The following is a 15,461-nucleotide window of genomic DNA, read 5'->3' as shown; positions in this document are numbered from 1 at the left end:
AGTGAACAAGGGTGGGGGAAGCTGGGTTTTTGGTTTATGTATGCAGAGGGCTTTTCAGAGCCTGCTGTCATCCCTTTATAAAGGGCCCAGTCTGTTGGCATTTGTCAAGCATTTGCAGGTCCTTGCACACCTGGAGAATTCTGGATGATCTGGGGATGACCACTGGCCCACAGGCGATTTGGGGATGAAAGAAATGTAACCACTGACCATCAATTGCCTTCCAGAGCCTTCTGTGGAGGGGCCACCAAGCATTGGTGTAGCCACCTGTCCAGCAGGGTGTGTGTTAGGACTGGAGGAGGGGAAGGCTAGATGTTTGAGGGCTACAGGTGTATCTTCCAGAAGAATAAAGGCCACTGGTGTCTGTTCTGTGTGTACTTGAGGGAAGAAGGAGGCTGGCCTCTTTCTGCTTGCATGCAGAGTAAGTGGTACAGACAGGAATGAATAATAATCATCTTCATATAGAAGAAGGGGTATTCCCAGCAAACCAGTAGCCAGCTGGAGATGGAAGATGGAAAATAGAATTTTAGTGTGGTAGGTTAAATGTAAGAGAGGAATTTCATGATACTGTCTGACTGATGTGGTCTGATACCTGTCTGCAGAAGGCCAGGTTGAGGGGCAGAGGTGAGGTTATCCTTGATATTTCAGTCAATAGATGCAATAGAATATAACTGAGAGGATGACTTTACAAGGAAATGATAATCACAAAATTCTGAGGGATAGGCAAGTAGAAGAGGGAGGAGCGCATAGAAGGATGTGATTGGTGGTGTGGATGGTGGTTTTGTGGGTGTCCATTATGTTTCAGAGCTTACATAAACTTTTTATATGTTGTAGATATTATTTAAAAATTTTTAACTCATCAAATAGGTCACACTATTTCTATTTTCTTGTGTAATTGAGAATTGACTGTACATGTTTCATTTTCCCCTCATTCCCATCAACATAGAACCATGCTATAATTCCTCCATCGTAGTCCCCTCCAGATTTGCCCTATTCCTCTGCTTTCCTTTATTGCAAAGTCCTTTAAAAGAGTTTTCTGTCCTTGCTGCCTCTAACTTCTCTCCTCCAGTCTCTCTTGAACCTACCTGAATCAGGCTTTCACCCTCATCACTCTATTGAAATGACTCGTCCGGATCCCAAACAACATGATGGTAAATCGAAAGCTCTCCCGGTTATCCAATCTACAAACCTCAAAATCACCCCCTGCCACTCCACACAGGCTGCCTGCTCCTCATTTGCAGGATCTGTGCCCTCACCCTTTTCTTGTCCGCCTCGCTGCTCCACACTGGTCTAAGTCCTTGGCATCTCCTGCCTGCACTCTTTCGACAGACTCCTGCTTACACCCTCCTTCCTTTCCTCTCCCAGTGGTTCTCAACTGGGGGCAATTTTGTGCTCCCCAGAGGACACTGGGCAATGCCTGAGGACACTTTCAGTTACCAAAACTGAGAGGAGGGTGCTCCTGTGGGTAGAGCCAAGGATGCTGCTAAACATTCTATAATGCACAGGACAATCTCCTAAACAAGGAATTGTCTAGCTAAAAATGTCAGTAGTGATGAGATTAAGAAACCCTGCTAGATGTCTAGCCCTTCAAGCTTCCTGAATGTTATAATTTGCCCCTTCTTAAGAAAATGCCCTCTGCACACATTATCTGGTTGAAAAACATTATTTCCCATTTCCTACATATGCATGTCTTCCTCTGCCCGAGATGTCCTCCCCCTTCCATTTCTATGCCAAGAAATCTCCCCTTTCTCTTAAAGCCCATAGGAAAGTATCCAGCCAGTGTGCTGGGCTAGTCTCCATTTGTCCCCCTATGCCCATTCTCCACTCTTCCCCTGATCTGTGCCCCCAAGCTGCATCTTCTGGCTCCCTTGCCCTCCAGTTTCTGATTGGGTTTGGCCTGTGGGAGGCATCAGCCGTTGAACAGAAGTTGGATATTTATTCCCCAACTCCCATCCTGAGCATCCTGCTCTGCCTTCACAGCCTCAGCTCCTGTCTAGTATCCCCTCTTCCATGGCACCAGCTCTCAGTGGGGCCCAGTGACGACATTCCTTGCTCTGGCCCGTCAGGCCCTAGAGTGGTAATGTGATAACTGCTTCCCACTGTTGTTGGTCCCTGAGTTCACAACTGTGATTAATTGGCTTAACTCTGCCCACACCTCAGTCAGTATTTTCTTAAACTCTTTTAGTTAAATCCGTTGAGTGTGCCATCTGCTTCCTGTGGATCCTCAATGACATGGCAGTCACTTGAGGATTTGCCTTTCTCTTGGCTAGAATGCAGAACTTTAGTCCGGACCCCTCCTGTGCCATTTGTTGCATACACCCCGATACCACTGTGACCATTTTTCATCTAGTATTACCCACGTTTTCAAAACACTGCAAATCTCTCGGGGTTGGGACTGTTTAATACATCATTTATACCCTCTTGGCATAGTGGTGTGCTTAGTAAATGTTTACCAATGAAAATTATGAAAAAAAATCACCTGATTTTATAAACAAAGTTTTCTGAATTTAAATTACTTGTTTTCTTTTGTACCACAGGTATTTAGGGTGGCTTGAACTCAGAAACTTTTCTACAACGTTATAAAACTGACTGAGGCATGGGCTTTGGGACTTGAGGTTGGCTGCTCAACTGCTTTGCTTTGCTTACTTCCTGGTTCTCGATGGTATTCTGTGTATTTGTGGCTGCTGGACAAAGGACTGGAAGTCAAATTGGGGGTTTCTGTATTGGCTTCCTCCCTTGAAACCAACATTCTCTTTCTTCAAAACTCTGCTGTGTCATCACTCTAATTCTGGTCTGCAGGGACCAAAGGTTCTACCCCTCCTTAAGTCTAAAGCTTGGTGCTGCATTGTGCCCAGACTTGTGCTTCATCAATGCCATTTTGCCCCACAATTCATCTCAAGTTTTTATTTAAATATTTAATGATGCAGAAACTGGTGTAAGTGCCTCCTTAGGGAATCTTGGGAAAGTACAGGGATGTAATCAAATGGATTGCAAATTGTACTTATTTATTTATGACTCTGATTTGAAAAGAAAGACTAGAGTTATTCAAGGGGATGTTCACATCTTACAGAAACTTTATCCTAAGGAATGAGGGGTAATCAGTCTTAAAAGAAAAAAAAGTTGGGGGAGGCCCTGGCCTGGTAGCTCAATAGATTAGAGTGTTGTCTGGATACACCAAGGTTGCTGGTTTCATCCCCAGTCAGGGCACATACAAGAAGCAACCAATTAATGCACAAAACATTGGAAAAACAAATGGATGTTTCTCCTTCTCTTTCTTCCTCTCTTTCTCTCTCTCTAAAATCAATAAATAAAAATCTAAAAAGGGTAGGAAACTCTAAGCCATTTCCTAATTATTGCTTCTTATTCTTCCTGTGTTGTAATGGCTGTTTGTGTGGGCAATTAAAAAAGCTACTTCTTCTGCTCTCAGTTAAATGTGTCTCCAGCTGCCTAGTTCTGCTGTAGGGTCTCAATTTGACCTCATGGTTCTGGTCATTTTCATGCCAAAAATCCAGACCCAATTTCCATTTCCTTTGTATCAGAAGGATAAAGGAGATGAATAGAGAGGAGTGGTAGACATTCTGGTCCACAATCACCTTGATTTCATGGACGGGGTTGGAAAAAATGAAGCTGATACTGGCTGAGCAGGACCACAGTATGATTTTCATGGACCTTATGCACTTTTGCTTTTGTGGGCCCCTTATTTCATTACAAATATGTAAACTTATATTTTCTAGCTGTGTTGGTATATAGAAAATACATGCATTAATATTGCATATTAAAACATGGTTGTGGATCCCTAAAAGTATTTTGATCCCCAGACACTGTACCTCCTCTGCCTAGTGAGTAAGTCAGCCCTATAAATAAGCAATGGGAAAAGAAAGTCTCTTGACTCCTTTTTTTCAGGGTTCAAAGATACCTGGGTTCCAGTCTGTTCTCAATGATGCCTAAGTTGGAGGAGGTTATGATCATAAATAAAGCAAATGAACATTCTTCCTCTGAGAAGCTTGGTGTAGGGGGGTTGTGGAGAGTTGTCCAGCTGTGGACTATGAAGCTCAGCCACCTCCCAGATATGGGCTACTTATCTCTTTAGCTGTCCCATTCTCCTTCCCTGTATGATATAGATGGTGTTACAGTCTCTACTCTGGGAGGGTCCAGGGTGATCGTCCCATCTCACAGATGGAGAGCCTACGGCATTGTGGGAGGCACCTGGATGGCTTGCTCTTCTGCAGCTAATTCAGATTCTATTGCCTTACTGCTTTCTTGGCAGCAGAAAGAAGAAACACTTAAAATAAATTTTTCTGACTATAAAAGTCAGAAATATTACATAAAAATTTGAAAGTAAAAAAAAAGAGAGAAGATTTTTAAAAACCAACAACCTTTTGAAATCTTTACTTCCTAGAGCCAACCAATCGCTGCCCACTGCCGCATAAAGGTATATTAACTGGTGACTCACACCACAGGTGGAAAAAGACTATTCAAGCTCCTGGGAGCCAACCCAGGACTGCTGGCCGTTGCTGTCATTTCTGCCTGATGTCACCCTCAACTGTAAAATGGCAGGATTTTACTACGCCCCCTTCTCAAGGCTTATAAACTACAATGTTAACTGAAGAGGGCAGATTGCAAAATTTACATAGAGTATGACCTTAATTGTATCAAAACATGCATAAAAAATTGAGGACAGGTAATAGATAATTATGTCAACAGTGGTATTAATCCAAAGAAGCTCCTGTGTGGGTGAGGGACAGCTTTTTTTGGGGGGATGGTAGCTTTTAAGCACCACATAAACCCTCCCCCACAGGCACCTTCCTATGCGTAGGTAATTTCCTATGCAATTTCCAGGCTGTTTCCTACGAATAACATTGCTGCTGTTTATACTCCTAGAAGAGGGCAAGGGGGATGGTGATCCTTCCATGCCTGAACCCCAAACCTTTGGAGGTAGTTGTCCTTCCTCATCTCCTTTTCCCTGTGACCACGAAGCAGGGTTTCTGCTGGCTCCTTTTTGTATTTGAGGCTGGCAGTGGGTTTTCTGATCCATCCCCTTGGGAATATGATTCTATTCTCTACATAAAAGCAAGGACACAACGCTACGAACCAGAGAACAACCGAGGGAACTAACAGCCCCGCATCACTGTGAAGAGGATGCCATTGAATGAGGGCAGCTTCTGCAGCAGCCTCTTCTTACGTGGCCACAAATGCAGAAGAGCAGCTCCTGGCGCCTCTGCAGACCCCCAGATGGGGAGCCTTCCAGCAGCAGGAGTCTGGCTCAGCCCAGAGAGGTGAGGATCTGCAGACAAAACGTTTTGTTTTCCTCAGTGGCCTGGTCCAGTGTCCTACAATGTTTTCCTTAGTTCTAACCTAAATCCTGCCTCCTAAGGTTTCCTCCCATATCTGTTTTCCTTGGTGAAGACAGAGAACATTGGCTCATGTGTCCCCATCTGATAACCTCCCGAAGCTTGATGCTGGGTTGCGTCTAAAGTGTCTATGTCAAGCCCGGAATATTAGAATAATACCAGGTTAAGAAACTGAGTCTAAATGGTACATTCAATAATTTAACAAATATTTGTTTGAGCACCTACTATGTACCAAGCAGGAAAGAAATAGGTAAGGGGACACAGGCTGAACTAGAGGTTATTACATGCTACTCAAATGCTGTGTTCAAAGGCCCCAAGTACCCTTTTGGTTTTTAAAGGGAGCTTTGAAGGCAGGTGCACTTGGGTCAAATCCACTTCTTGTTTATGTTCCCTAGCTCAAGCTGCTCACCTATCTCACTGTCAGTTTTGTTACCCACAAAATGGGGATAATACCCATTTCAGAGGTTTGGGAATAAATGAAATCATTTCAGCAAAGCACAGTTCCTAATAATGGAAGTCACTCTAAATGTTGCTCCTTCATTCAGATTTTATAATGATTTGGTGATGGGAACATCAGAGATATTGGGTATAATGTAAAATTGGTTTTTATTTTTTAAATGTGAATTTATACATAAATATACATTGTTCACTATGTGAATCATCTATAATTCCATATTGGCTTCCTACAAACTCACTTATGACCTACTATTCATATGACAACATTTATTTACCCAACAAATATTTCTTAAGTATCTTTTATGGTATAGTCCATGTATGCTAGGGGAATAAAAACCACCATTAATAGAAGCTTGGTCTACACATGACCTGGAAGGGAAACCTGCTAGGAAGAAAATCCTATATGGAAGGACTTTCCAGGACAGTGGAAGATGGGCTCAGAGAAGCACAGATGCCAGCAGACACAGTTCTCAAACACTGGCAGAGAAACTCCTAACAAATGCCTGACTACAGAAGAATCTGGGAGCCTGGGTTTACCTCTCATTCTTGAATTGCCTTTATTCTGGGAAGCAAGCAGAGTGCCATGTCAATCTGCTAAGAAGGAGGCAGAATTATAAATAGGATATGTGCTGGAAATAGGAAATAAGATGAAAGATGGCATTTGGGGCTTTCACTGCTCTTCCCCACTTAAGCGGAGGGAGGAAGCCATCCAGTTTTGGTGGGGACAAGAAATTCAGGAGCCATCATTCCAAGAGAAGTGGTAGGGAGAGAGAAAGTAGAAAGTATGAAGGTGGTGGAAAGTAGAGAGATGGGAAGAACTGAGTGAGATATGAACAGAGGTGTGGGAAGGTAAACTGGTCCCTTGGGACAGATGAGATGAAATCAAAGAGCAAAAGCCAGCTCTAGGGCCAAGAGCGAAGATTTACCTAGCCGGAGAGAAACTTGAAATAAGATAGTAATCACACATGGCCAGAAGAGAGACTGAGTAGGAAAAAAATTAAAAAGCTTAAGCCATAAAAATGGAATTAGGTGGAAGGCTGATATGATGTGAGATAAAAGACCAGACCTGATCCGTAGCATTCCCAGGTAGCTCCATTTATCTTTTCCCCGAAAGCTGACCTTGACCTTCAGCCCTCAAGGTATCTTCAAAGGCATTAGTGAATCCATAATGAGGTGTCCTTCTATCAGAGGTGGGAGAAGGTGTTCTAACTATGGTTGAGGGAGGCTATAGTGGGAAAAAAGTCTTGTAGTGAAAGATGGGTTTTAATCTCAGTGTCGCCATTAAGTAGACATGTGGCCTTGAGCAAGTCACCTGACCTTGTGGTAGTTTATGTTCAAACCTCTGTGAGCTGGGTTTGAACATAGACTACCACAAATTGCCTAGTTGATCTTGATCTATTTACTTCCCTTGTCTAGACTTCCTTTTTTTTATCCAAACAATGATGGATATTAGGCTCTGTGACTTAAAAGCTGCTGCCTGGTGTACAATTCTACATTTTATTCATTGAAGTATAACTGACATACAACATTATATCATTTCCAGGTGTACAACATGATGATTCAATATTTGCAACTCTACTTTTTAATACTTGGGTGAGTGCTTTGGATGGGAGAGAACAGTGACCCCCCCAATTGAATTTGTTCTACAATGGGAAACAGCTCTCATGGAGAACATCCAGCTAAGGTGCTAGCTGAATGGGTAGCCTTAAGTCCTGGTCTAGCCAGAGTACCTCTCCTTTTGTACTGCAGAGATTCATGCCTCCTACCACCTCTCTGTATTGCAGAGGTGCCAAGTTTGGATCTGTGCTGCTTGCTTGAGGGAGCTCCAGCAGTTAGGCTATACAAGGGTTTTTAGCAACTACCCACCCAAAATAAAGTGGGAAGGAGGCTTCTAGATGACTTAAAATGAAGGCTCCTCTAGGAGGTCTTGAGAGAAACAGTATACCAGTGTTCTGCTGAGAAGATGAGATCTACCTAATCTTGCAAGTGGAAGACATGTAACTGTAGGTATGGTTCTGCTTCATTTACCTGAAGTGACAGATCTTTCTGAGGCCAAATAAGAATCTGGGGAAATGATAGGGACACCAAAGTACATCAGTGTTCAGAACTGTATTATGACATAATATTGCCCAAACTGATTAATTAGGAACAGCCTTGCATTCTTCTACCTTAAAAACTACGTTATCAATTCACCTTGAGGCAACAATGTGTTCTCCCATTGATCCATGAGCATTACTAAGGATGTCTCATTGGCCAGAGGTCCCTATATAGATTATCTAAGTTACCTGTAGAGATTCTGTTGTTTCTGCTCTGCCTTCCTGCTCATCTCTCCCCTACCTCCTCACCCCCTTACTCCCATCCCTAAAGAACTAGAATACAAACCCCCACTCCATTAGAGAAATAAATTGAATGTTATTAGCTTGTATTACCTTGCCTATTAGGGGAATTCTGAAATAGCTCAAACCTTATAAATTTCCAACAATTGGTATAAATCCAGATACTGGGTCACTGGGTCACTGTCTGGGGGGATATGTCCTTGGATGTTGGGAGTCCTGGTCTAGGAGGAGGGAGGCTCATTATATCAAGGATTATATCAAGTATGCTCCATATCTCTGCAGATGAATGTGGGTCTTGGTCAGAAACTATCCTCGGGAAACTGAGGCCATTACCAATAGGCAGATTGTTCCCTCAGCTATGGACGTTTTGTTAGTGACAAAGTGTGGTGTTTTGGCAAACTGATTAATGACCATAACCTCTTTTTTCCATTGCTTTTCAGAGAGAGTGGAAGAGAGGGAAAGGGCGGAGGTATGAGAAAAACATCTATGTAAGAAGGGACACATCAATTGGTCGCCTCCCGTATGCGCCCCGACCGGGTCCGGGGATCCAGCCTGCAACTGAGGTACATGCCCTTGGCCGGCGTCGAACCCAGGACTCTTCAATCTGGAGGCCAATGCTCTAACCGCTAAGCCAAACTGGCTGGGGAGACCATAACCTCTTAGAAGGAGGCAAACATTTTTAAGGATGAGTTGATGGCAGGGTCAGACTGAATGTTGCCCAGGATTAGAGCTTTATTTGAGTTAGGGCCTCACTCCTCTAACTGCGGCCCTAGAGAGGCATCATCGGCATCACCTGGGAGCCTGTCGGGACTACAGAGTCTCAGGCCCCACGCCAGCCCTACTGGACCAAAGCTGCATTGACAAGTTTGCCAGGTGATTTGTATGCCCATGAAAGTTTAAGAAGCATTGGGTTGGTGCTCCTTTTAAAAAGAAGCACCCTAGGCCAGTCATTTACAATGTAATGACTATAGCTTAATCAGATTGCTTCTCATTTATCCGTTAGCTAAAATAAGCCAGAATGGGGATTTTGTTTGAAAGGGAGGGAAAAAGCACCAAACCCCCAATCCCTGACCCCTACGATATAACCTCATCTCTTACCACAGGGATCTGGCACATAGTAGGAATCAATACTTTTTTTTTTTTTTTGGTTGTTATTTGGCTTGAATAACAAGTGATTCACAATAATAAAGAATGTGTGTTTTTCACTATTTGCCATATGACCAGAGGTTTGTAGCAGAATAATGGACGCCAACATCCATGTCCTAATCCCTGAAACCTGTGAATATATTACCTTACATGGCAAAGGATAATTAGTCAGTTGGCTTTAAGTTAGGGAGAGTATCCTGGTTTATCCAGGTGGACTCGATGGAATCACAAGGCTCTGAAAAGTGAAAGAGGGAGGCAGAAGAGGTCAGAATCGGAGAAGCAGATGTGAGAAGAAGTAGACCTGCCCTTCCTGGCTTTGAAGATGGGAGAAGAGGGCCACGAACCGAGGAATGTGGGTGACCCCTAGAAGCTGGAGAAGGCAGGGAAGTGGATTCGCCCCTAGAGCCTCCAGAAAGGAATGCATTCCTGCTGACCCTTTGAGACGTATGTTGAACTTCTTACTTACAGAAGGGCATGACAATAAATTCATGTTATTTTAAGCCACTAAGTTTCTGGTACATTGTTATGGAAGCAAAAGGAAACTAATGCACCATACCAGCAAACAGTTCATTCATTCTGAATATGACATACAGACAAAAACAATCTATTGCTAACTTTTGGAATTTAGGTGTACATGCTTGCTTTAATCCCATTCTTGGTTCATGGAACATCATCATCCATGGAAAAACCCTCTCTCTTTTTAAGAAAAAATTTTCATGTTATTGTTTTCTTCCTATTCCCTTCCCTTTTCATCCAGTACTTCCAATCCCACTGCCCTCCTCCCACAGGAATACTCTCTAATATATTTAATATAGTCCTTTCAGTTCATCTGATGGATGCTTATTTAGATATATGGGCACCCTTACAAAAACATGCAAGGCTGTTTTATGTGGGTGTGTAATACATAAATGGAATTGTGCTATAAATCTCATTCTGTTTTTACTTTTCTCTCTCAACTGTTTTTGAGATCAATTCAGGTTGCTTATATAAAAATCTCGTTCATGATCCTGTTGCATTCACACTCCATGTTTTACTTGTACATTCCTTAGAGATGGACACCTAGGTTACCCTCCGCAGTGTGGCAGTGAACTTCCTATGCACATCCCCTTATGTTCCCTAGATGAATTTCCCAGGTCTACACCCAGGGGTCAACTTGCTGGATTTTAAGTACTTGATTGTCCTTCAGAATGGCTGCACCAGCAGTGGATGGGAGTACTATTTCCTCACTTCCTTGCCAATGTTTGGTAATAATATCTGACCCAAAAAGCACATGTAGCTGTTGGCAACAACTAGCTGTGAAAGGAAGTAGAGGCGATTTAGTGGGAATCATGCTGTGAATGCAGAACAGGCAGGGATAAGTTAGAAAATAATTCTTGGAGAAAGAGAGTCTTACAAGAAGTGACAGATGGGCTGAGAAGGTGAAAGCTTTCTAGGCAGGACGTGTGCAGGGTCTCGGGCTAATCATCATTGAATGGTCCTTACGGATGGGAGATTTCTCCTTTTCTGACCATAGCTATCTGGCATGTAGTCTAGTCTGTTTCCACCTCCCACTCACCCTCCCAACTGAGGAAAGAAGTCTTTTCTGAACTTCCCTGGGAATGTGAGGGGCTCTCAGCTTCTAATTCCCCCTCTTCTTTAAGTCTCGTTGGCACTTTGTAAATTTATACAACTTATGAAATTGATGAGTTTTGCCAGGTGTTTACCCCTAGGAAATCACCACTGTAATCAGCACATAGAACATTTCCATCATCCCCTAAAGCTTTCTGGTACATGTTTGGAGTCCACCTTTCCCTTTGCTTCCAGCACCATGGAACCACTGATCTGCTTTCTGTAACTCTAGGGAAGTTTGCTTTTTCAAGAATTCTGCATAAATAGAATTGTATAGTATATATTCTTTTGTGTTTGGCTTTTTTCACTCAGCATAATTATTTTGAGATTCATTCATCTTGTTGGCATATTAGTAATTTATTCATTTTAATTGCTGAATAGTATTCCCATTGTATGACTACATCTCATTTTGTTTATCTGCTTGTGGAGAGACGTTTGAACTGTTTTCTTTTTGGGCCAATTCTGATTAAAGCTGAATATGAATATTCACAAACAAACTTCTGCGCTTCCTTCAATTCTCTCCAGTAAATAGGAGCTCAATGACTAGATCGAATGACAGGCATATAGTTAACATTTTTCAAAACTGCTACACTCTTTTTCCAAGTGGCTGTGCCACTTTACGTTCCCAACAGCATTGCAGGAGAGTTTCAGTTGGTCCACATCCTTGCCGACAGATAATATGGTCAGTCTTTCAAAATTTTTTGCCATTCTGATGGGTGTGCAATGGCATTTCATTATGATTTTAATTAGCATAATGACTAATGCTCAACATTAACTAATGGTGTTGAGCATTTTTCATGTGCTAATTGGCCATTCATATATCTTCTTTGGGGAAGTATGGCTTCAAATTTTTTGCCCATTTAAAAATTATATTGTTTGCATTTTTATTATTGAGTTGTAAGAGTTCTTTATATATTCTGGATCTAAGTCCTTTGACAGGTATATGTATTGCAAATATGTTTTCCCATCTGTGGCATAACTTTTTATTTTTTAAACAGTGTCTTTTCAAAGAGCAACATTTAAATTTTTTGATTAGGCCCAATTTGTTAAGTTTTTAAAAATCATTCTTATTTTATGTATAGTAAGAAATCTTTTCCTGACTCAAGGTTGCAGATTTTCTCCAGTGTTTTCTTCTAAAAATTGTATGGTTTAAAATTTTATACCACTTGTGCATAATCTTAGCTTCCTCCTTTGATCTCTGAGATCCATAGGTTTTTCCTGTAAGCGTCAGAAATATTTCTCTTTTAAAAAAAATGTACTTTTTCAATTACAGTTCACACAAATATTATATTAGTGTCAGGTGTACAACATAGTGATTAGACATTTATGTGCCTTATGAAGTGATTACCCTGGTAAGTCTAGTAGCCATAGGGAAATATAGTCAATTTTATTATAATAACAGAAGTATCTCTTTTTATCTATCATGGGAGTAAACCTTAAGACCTAGCTGGAGCCCTTTGATTACATTATCAGCCATTTGGTCTCACAGCACACAAACATTTAGAAGAAAATTTAGAAATTTTACTGAGTGTTTCTCCCTACTTAGGTACCATAATGAAGACTATGACTATTTTTCCCATCTAGAGCCTAAAAGAGATTCATATCCCTCTGGAGAAAAGTAGGCATGGGTGCCAGGAGCTTATTTGGCTAAAGGAAGTGGGAAGGTGTTTTGCTCCGGCACCTTGAGGGATCAATCAGGAGGGAGCAAGGAGTCTATACTGAGTATTTATGATGAGCCAAGTTCTAGTGACTCAAACAGAAACTGAGGGATATGATTTCACAACTAATGCTGTAGGCAGAGGAGGACAAATAGAGGCGCCACCTTGGCATCTGGGAGAAAGTGCCCACTTCACATTGGCTCAGCATGGCTTTAACCAGGGAAGACTCTGGGGGATACAGGGCCTCTTGGGCACTGTGGGAATTTGTAGCTCTGGAAGCTCCAAGAGCCACCAGCCTTGACACAGATGTCAGTATGGTCGCAGAACAAAAGAAGTGGGGACAGCCTTGGCCAGTGTGGCTCGGTTGGTTGGAGTGTCTTCCTGTGTAGGTTCAATTCCTGGTCAGGGCACATGCCCAGGTTGTGGGTTCAATCCCCAGTCAGGTGTGAATGGGAGGCAACCGATTGATGTTTCTCTGTCATACCAATGTTCCTTTCTCTCTCTCTCTCTTCCCCTCCCCCTTCCTCTCTCTAAAATCAATGAAAACACATCCTCAGGTGAGGATTAAAAAGATAAAAAAGAAGTGGGGACAGATGAAAAACAGGAGGGAGTTTCTTGAGTGCAAGAGAGACGTCCCTTGGGAATCTCAAAAATGCAGGGGTGGAGGGTTAGTGCCAATAACAAGACTAGAAGTGAGACTTGGGGAAGCTTTAGTACAGTTACTGTGGAAATGACTGGTAAGCTTTAAGTACAGTTACTGATTCCTTACAGCCATTAGGAAGGATGATGGGGCAGAGGGCAGGTAAGACATGTTCTCCGGCTGTTGCAGGAGGGCTACAAAATGCAGGGAGTTATCTGAACTGCCTTCCTTAAAAGGGTCATGCATTTAGGATCTGACTCATTGATTATAGCCTTAGTGTTGCTCTGTCGGTGTTGGTTTCACTGAGGGCTGACTGGTATCAAGGTTTGATGATATTTTAAAAGGGTATTCTTGGGGGAAAAAAGGGACATCTGTAATCCTCTCAACAATAAAGATAAATTTAAAAAAATGAAAAGGTATTCTGCTGTCAAAGTATTATCTTACAAATATTTAGAAATTGCAAAGGGGAAAATATTCTTTATAATCCAGATATTTGGAAGTTTTCACTTTAACCAGATGATCAAACTTAGCATCACTTCTAGTGGGACAACCTGATATTATAAACCTGCTGGGATACATTATGTAGTATACAGCATTGCCTATGAGGTATTCTTGCCAAAAGCGAATTTAATCAAGCTTCCAGGCCAGCACTGTCCAAGAGAAATATAATGTGAGCCACGTGTAATTTTAACATTTCTAGTAGCTACTAAAAGCACAGGCAACAGAAGAAAATAATAGCTAAATTGGACTACATCTAAATTAAAAACTTCTGCGCAACAAAGGACACAATGAACAACAAAATACTAGATTAAAAAATGGGCAAAGGATTTGAATAGACTTATCACCAAAGAAGATATTCAAATGGTCAATAAGCACATGAAAAGATCCTCAATATCACTAGCCATTAGGGAAATGCAAATCAAAACCACAATGAGATCACAGCCATTAGAATGGCTATTAGCAACAAGATGGAAAAGAACAAGTGTTGGTGAGGATGTGGAGAAATTCGAACCATTGCTGATGGGAATGTAAATGGTACAGCCTCTGTGGAAAACAGTATGGCAATTCCACAAAAATTAAACAGAATTACCATAAGATCCAGCGATTCCACTTCTGGGTATATGCCCAAAAGAATTGAAAGCAGGAAATTGAATAGATATCTGTATAACTGTTCAAGGTAACACATTTATACCAAGGTGTACATATTAATAGTGTGGATCCTGAGAAAGAAGATACCTACTAAGAAGGGCTCCCGGTGGCAACTGGGCTCAAATTAAAACCAAAACCAAAAAACAGCCTAGCAGCCATTTCTACACAGGGCCCTTTCATGCAAATTGCACTTCTGGGAGAAGACTGCACTGAACTACCTGCCTGCACTGTGTTTCTGCCATCTGAGCCCAGCCCTTATAAAGGAATTTCCGAAATCCTATTTCAACCAAGAGGACTGAAGCTTTCCCCATCCATTTGGAGCTGCACAGCTACATCTCCATCAGCTTCTTCACCAACCAATCAGAGCAGCTCTTTTTTGATCAATCTGGAACAGCATCTTTTGGACAAATCAGACTTCCAGAATTTGGAGTTCTCATTTGCATGAGGACAGACCAATCAGGGACCTGGGGATGGGGACTTCTATCTTTATAAATCAGCTCCCCTCTAACTCTGGAAGCGCACTTTCCTTTTCCACCGAAAGTATTCCAGGCTGGAGCTGAAACACCAAAGTTGTGTGCTGGAGCGGAGCAGAGTGAAGTGGACCGGGCCAGACCAGACCAGACCAGACCAGACCAGACCAGACCAGACCAGACCAGACCAGACCAGACCAGCGAGGAGTGGAGCACAGCTGCCTGGCGGGAGAGGAGCCTGGTGTCAGGGCCATCCCCCAGCCATGCTGACCTTGCTGGACATGCTGTATCACAATTGAACTGCTTTGCACTGAATAAAGTTTCCTTCTTTACTACACCCCAAATTGGGGATTCCAGTTGGCATTGAATTGGCGCCAACAACCATTGGTTGACATTAGCAACCTTATTCACAGTAGCTAACAGTTAAGTGGATGAATGGATAAACAAAATGTGGCGTATACATATAACAGAATATTATTCAGCCCTAACGGGAAGGAAATTCTGACTTATTCTACAAAATGGATGAACCTTGAAGACATTATGCTAAGTGAAATAAGCCAGACATCAAAGGACAAATATTGTAAGATTCTACTTATATGCAGTTTCTAGCATAGCCAAATTCATAGAGATGAAAAGCAGAATGACGGTTG

This window comes from Miniopterus schreibersii (assembly GCF_964146895.1).
Source record: "Miniopterus schreibersii genome assembly, chromosome: 5".
NCBI classification, from domain to species: Eukaryota; Metazoa; Chordata; class Mammalia; order Chiroptera; family Miniopteridae; genus Miniopterus; species Miniopterus schreibersii.
Note: the sequence above shows the minus strand (reverse complement) of the source record.